Source organism: Triturus cristatus, chromosome 3_2 (assembly GCF_964204655.1).
Source record: "Triturus cristatus chromosome 3_2, aTriCri1.1, whole genome shotgun sequence".
NCBI lineage: Eukaryota > Metazoa > Chordata > Amphibia > Caudata > Salamandridae > Triturus > Triturus cristatus.
The window spans coordinates 999,737,213-999,743,934 of record NC_140584.1 but is presented as its reverse complement, the minus strand read 5'-3'; positions in this window follow the sequence as shown (position 1 = coordinate 999,743,934).

Below are 6,722 nucleotides of genomic sequence, written 5' to 3'. Positions count from 1 at the left end.
AGGAATGCCCTGACTTGGGTCTGGGTTGTTGGTGCTTCCATGTCCAGGATGGCCTGGATCTTGGGTTGCACTTGGCCTCCACCAAAATGGTGGCCCAAGTATACAACAGTTCCCTGCCCTATCTAGCATTTGGATGCCTTGATAGTTAGGCCTGCAGTTTGCAGGGCTTTTAACACCTTCCCCAGGTGGACCAGGTTTTGGAAATGTATCAAAAAGTGAGCACACTGGTGCAGGGTCACTCGCTCGTCAACGGGTCCAAAGACTAACAAAAAGAGATCGGCACTGGAGTTGAAATAAAACAACAAGTTTATTAATCACTCATGAACGGGACCACGTCCACACAACACTCTCAAGTGTTGTAGGAGGAGGTACACTGAACTCACAAACCATTGTCCTTATATACAGTTTTGTTGCAATGTAAGCATATGGACAGAAATGGTAAGAACAAGTTTAGAAATAGCTATCAGCAAACAAGGGCAGATGGATGACTACTTGGTCGGCAAATAGGGAGGGGGAGCAGGAATGCTTATGGAGGCAGTAAATAGTCAACAGATAACATTTAAGACCAGGTGCACCGGCAGCTACAAACCCCCCAGCACGTACATTGCTGAGTTATGTCGAAAGAGTTCAACTAAAATAGATGACACAAGCAGGGTGAAAAAGGCAAACAGCAGAGGACAAAAGAATTACGAAGCACACAAAATGGACACCACAGCCAAAATGGCTGTTGCTTATGCTAATGAAAATATTACACGTTTCCACAAGGTGACCCTGCCAGGTGGAGCAAAAGACAGCAATATCATCTAGATATGCTGCACTAAATACCTCCAATCCAGCAAGGAATTGACTCACCAACCTTTGGAAGGTGGCAGGTGCATTCTCCAAACCAAAAGGCATAACAGTAAACTAATAATGCCCATCAGGTGTGGAGAATGCTGTCTTTTCTTTGGCTCCTGGTGCCATGCCAATCTGCCAGTACACTGCAGTTAAGTTAAAAGTACTTAGAAATGTGTCTGCACCCAATTTGCCTATCAACTCATCAGCTCTTGGGATGGGGTGAGCATCTGTCTTGGTGACAGATTTGAACCCTCTATAGTCCACACAGAACCTCATTTCTCTCTTCCCATCATGTAGATGAGGTTTGAGGACTAGAACCACTGGGCTGGCCCAGGGGCTCTCAGAGGGTTCAATAACCCCTAGCTCCAGCATCTTGCTGACTTCAGCTCTGATGCTCTCCTTAACTTGATCAGACAGTTGATAGATTTTGTTCCTGACAGGTACACTGACCCCAGTGTCCACATCATAGGTACACCAGTTTGTCTGACCAGGGGTTAAGGAAAAGAGCTTATCATATTGCTGCAAGACTTGCTTGCAGTCAGCATGCTCTTAGGCAGTGAGGGTGTCTTGAATAGACAACTCCATCCACTGACCCATCGTTGGGGCTGTATGAGATGCGGTCGGGGAGAGGTTCACTCATCAGTCACCATCAGCATGGAGATGTCAGCCCTGTCATGAAAAAGCTTAAGCCGGTTCACATGCATCACCCTTTGGGGGTCCAGCTTATGCCCAGGGCTACCAAGTAGGTGAACTCGCTTTTCTTTTCTTAAATGGGGTAAGGGCCACTCTATTTGTCCTGGATGGTCATTGGTGTCAAAGGCTCCAAAGCCCAGACCTTTTGCCCAAGTTGGAATTCCACCAGTGCAGCTTTTTGGTCATACCAGTGCTTCTGGAGGTCCTGGCTTGCCTCAATATTCTTGGAGGTTTTTCCATGTACTCTGCCATTCTGGACCTTAGGCCTAGTACATAGTCCACAATATCTTGTTTGGGTTCTTGGAGAGGCTTCTCCCAACCCTCTTTAACAAGACAGAGTGGTTCCCTAACAGGATGGCCAAACAGAAGTTCAAAGGGGGAAACCCCTACTATCTTTTGAGGCACTTCTCTGTAGGTGAAAAGCAAGCATTGTAAGAGAACATCCCAACTCCTTTTGAGTTTTTCTGGAAGCCCTATAATCATACCCTTCAATGTCTTATTGAACCTTTGGTGATGTCATAACTTTCTTCAAATGTGGGCACAATCCCTTTAAAGATTTGGGGATCATAAGATTGTTCTCTGTACCTATTTTGTATATTACTGTCACACAGAGATAGGCTGCTCACGCACCTGACAGCCGGTTACAGCAGGAACGATGGTGATGCTAGTAATCCTCTTCCCCTTCGGAGAGATACTCTCGAGTGTAAGGACAGAGAACCATACAAGAGTAATCTCTCCCCCGGGGAAAGGGGAAAAAGGATAAAAGAAAAGAAGCAAGGTGGCGCTGTTAGACTCAGGAATGGATCTCTTCTGACGCTGTGGACCTCACATCCCTATCTGCCACCCCATGTGCCCTGTAAGCAAACACAGAACAAGTATTAACACTTCTGTTGTCACAGCCACCGTGTCCACCCCACAACCCTATGTGTATGGACTTACTTAGTCGTAGTGACAAGGCTCTGCAAATGCCAAGAGGTGAAACAAGGATTCAAAAGACATGAAGGAAAACAAGACAAGGCGTGGAATTAACTAATTCCACCAGAGGTACTTATCTGACTGGAGATAACCCTCTCTGCAGTTAGAGTTCGCCGTCCGGCTGAGCTCTTCTTCTCCCACTACTTAGGGAGCAATTCCATAGGGTTTTCTGCGTAGTCTGGTTTCTCTCTTTCCCTAGGCGAGAGGTTCAACCAAGGGTAGAGACGTTGTCCTCACGCTCTACAACCTTCTACACGCGTTGTCCTGGAGATACCATGCACCAGGGCGATTAGCAGGATACTTGCTCGAGGCAGGGCAGAGCGGTAGTGTCCCGGATCCCAATATCCTAATCTCCCTGTATTGTGATGTTGTTACCCCAGCGGGGGCTTAGTTTGGCAGCGTCAGCCGCCCTGGGTTTGAAGAACTGGAAGTGCGGTACTTCGAGTGAGGCAGGAGGTTTCTTTCACCTCCGTGATATGTACCAAGCGAAAGCTACTGCTCCGTGCAGTGTTTCCTCAGGCATAGTACGGGGCTCCTATTTGTCAGGACCCCAGTGAGAAAGCTCCGTGCTACCTTGGATCAGGCACCACTATGGACGGCTACAATTGCCGAGCTCTCCCGGCTCGTCCTTCCCGTACACTGAAGGGAATTTCACTGTAGCGAGGAGGTCAAGCTTCGCCTTCCCCGTCACGAGTGTTCTGCAGACATTGGTATTCTGCAAGCAGCAAGATTCCAACAGGTGAGCTCCGGCTGCGGCTGGGTCGTTCTGCGAGTGACAAGCCCCGATCTTCACCTGGGCAGGGCTTATCACTGTGAATCAGGGGTCAGGGGTTACACCCAGGGATTATGGGAGTTGTAGTCTTTGTTCCCTCTTCCGCGTTACTTAACCCCTACCAACCCCATGTGCCTATCTCCGCCTGGTGCTGACAGTACCCCCTCTCAATGGCCGCCGTCTCGGCGGACTTCCGGGCTTGTTGGGGAAACGGTGATGGTAACGCCTCAATAACTCGGGGCAATGCAAATTAGCCTTAGGTTCCCAGGACCGGTCCTCAGGGCCATAACCTTTCCAATCGATTAAATAATGTACTCGCCCCCTGATGTGTTTGGAATCTAGTATACCCCGCACCTCATATTCCTCTTCCCCATCGACCTCGACTGGTTGGGGTTTTAGTGGTAAACGGGTATCTGGGAGACATGGCTTGAGGAGGGAGGCATGGAAGACAGGGTGGATTCGCAAGGAGGTAGGGAGAGTTAGTTTCATGGCGACAGGATTTACGATTTTCTCTATGGGGTAGGGACCGACGTATTTGGGCTGCATTCTAGTGTTTCCCTTAAAGTTCAGATGTCTGGTGCTAAGCCACACTTTATCCCCTATCCCATAAGAGGGTTCCGGTGTTCTTTTTCTGTCTGCTTGTACCTTATCCCTCCTTTGTGCTTCCTCTAAGTGGGTTTTGGCTCTATCTACCACATCTTTGAGATGAGCATGATGCTCCTGTATCGACGGGAGAGCTGAGGAGACAGGATGTGCAAAAGGTAATAGATTGGGGTGAAACCCTAAGAGACAGTAGAAGGGGGAACAGCCCAAGGAAGAGTGGTTGTTGTTGTTGTAGGCGAACTCTTCTGTCCATAAGAGTTGACTCCACTCTTCGTCCAGTGACAACGTGAAACACCTCAAGTACTGCTCCAGTGTTTGATTTAACCTTTCGGTTTTTCCATCCGTTTGGGGATGGTAGCTGGTTGATAAACGTGCATCAATCCTCAGGGCTTCGCATAATGCTTTCCAGAATTTGGAGGTGAATTGAGTCCCTCTGTCCGTGATGAGAACCGAGGGTATTCCGTGTAACCGAACTATGTGTTGCAAGAAAATGGCGGCTAGCTCCACTGACGTTGGCAATTTAGTGAGAGCGATAAAATGCCCCATTTTTGTAAGGTGATCAACAACTACCAGTATGGTGTCATGTCCTGCACTTGTTGGCATTTCCACTACAAAGTCCATAGATACTGTGTGCCATGGGCTAGGTGGTGTGGGAATAGGCCTGAGAAGGCCACTGGGTCGCTGATGCTGTACCTTGGCTTGGGCACACACCGCGCATTCGGAGATGTATTGGGCTGTGTCTTTGCGGAGTGATGCCCACCAGAAGTAGCGGGTTAGTGTCTGTATAGTTTTGTGGATTCCCATGTGTCCTCCCAAAGTCGTATCATGAACCCAGTGCAGGGCTTGTTGTTGCAGGGGTCCTTTAGGTACAAACAATTTGTCATCATGAAATAAGTAGTCACCTTTTGCAGAGCGGTGTAAGACTTCTTCTTGGATCCAGGTATCTTTATCGACATCTATGGTTTGCCTTCGTACTTCATCCAGAAAGTCACTGGTGGTAGCGGCTGCTACCTTTTCCTCAGGAAAAGCTGCCTTCTGCAGGATGCTAGGTGGTTCCTCAGTTCTGGTGACTTCTCCCTCAGGGGCAGGAAGGGGTCTGGACAACGCGTCTGCCTTGCCATTCTGCGGGCCTGTTCTGTACTTGCCATTCTGCGGGCCTGGTCTGTATTTGATGACGAAGTCGAAATCCGCGAAGAACAGCGACCATCTCAGCTGTCTAGGGGTTAGGGCTCGGGCACTCTTAAGAAATAGCAGATTCCGGTGATCGGTATAAATCTCCACGGTGTGTCTGGCACCCAGAAGATGGTGTCTCCACTCTTCACAAGCTTGTTTAATGGCTAAGAGTTCTTTGTCCATGATACTGTAGTTGGTTTCACACCCGGATAGCTTTTTGGAGAAGAAAGCAACGGGATGCAACTGGCCCGTGTCCAGATGTCGTTGAGAAAGGATGCCTCCCAAGGCATAATGTGAAGCATCAGTTTCAAGGACAAAGGGCTGCGTCGCATCCGGATGCCTCAAAATGGGGGCACTGGTAAAGCGGTTCTTTAGCGCTTGGAAGGCCTCTTCGGTTGCTGCGTCCCACTGGAAGATCTTATTCTTTCGCAGCAGAAGGGTCAAGGGTTGGATAATACGCGAGAAGTCCTTTATGAACCTCCGATAGAAGTTCGCAAATCCCAAGAACTTCTGTAGGGATTTTACACAGGTAGGGGATTCCCACTCCGTGATGGCTTGCGTTTTCTTCTGGTCCATACATATTCCATGGGGGCCTATAACGTACCCCAGGAACTCCAACTGGGTGGTGTGGAAGAAGCATTTTTCGAGCTTCGCATACAATGCGTGCTGTTGCAATCGTTCCAGTACAGCCTTGACATGCGGAATATGTTCTTCCATGGACGCGGAATACACCAGAATGTCGTCTATATAGACAATACACGATACGTCCAGTAACCCTCTTAATACGTCATCCATGAAGAATTGGAATGCGGCGGGGCGTTGCAGAGTCCAAACGGCATAACTTGATATTCATAGAGACCGAACTTGGTTTTAAACGCCGTCTTCCACTCGTCCCCCTGCCGCACTCTCACCAAGTGGTATGCCCCCCTCAAGTCTAGTTTGGTAAAGACTGCCGCGCCCTTCAATTGGTCTAACAAGACGGGTATCAAGGGTAGGGGGTAGCGGTTCTTCTTCGTTATTCGATTGAGCGCCCTGTAATCTATGCATGCCCTGAGACCTCCTTCCCGCTTGGGTATGAAGAAAAGGGGTGAAGAGGCTGGTGACGATGATGGCCGAATAAAACCACTACTCAATAGTTTCTCCAGGTATTCTTGTAAATAGGTGGTCTCTGCCTCGGTAAGGGCGTAAATCCTACTACAGGGGATGCTGGCTCCTGGTTCCAGCTCTATCACGGAATCATAGGGTCGGTGCGGTGGAAGCTGGCTGGCCTCTTGCTCGTTGAATACAGCACTATACATCTGGTACTCTTTGGGCAGCGTGGTGACGCAGCCTAAGATATTGTCAGGACAGCTGCTAGCCAGGTACTCTGTAGGCCTCGTTCTTTTTGGTGCGCCTTGGAGACGAGCAGGCGTGCAATGTTCCTTGCAGTAAGAAGAGCTCATTGTTACGGTTCTGGCCGCCCATTGCACTAGAGGATCATGTAGAGTGAGCCAGGGCATTCCCAATATCAGAGTGAAATGAGGGGCGTCTATCAGGTCAAATTGGATGTATTCACTATGGTATGCGCCCACCCACATCTGTATCAAATGAGAATGATATCGCACGGGTCCTGACGTCAGTGCGGTGCCATCCACGGCCTTGATCAGTTCAGGGGTCTCCTTTTTAATAC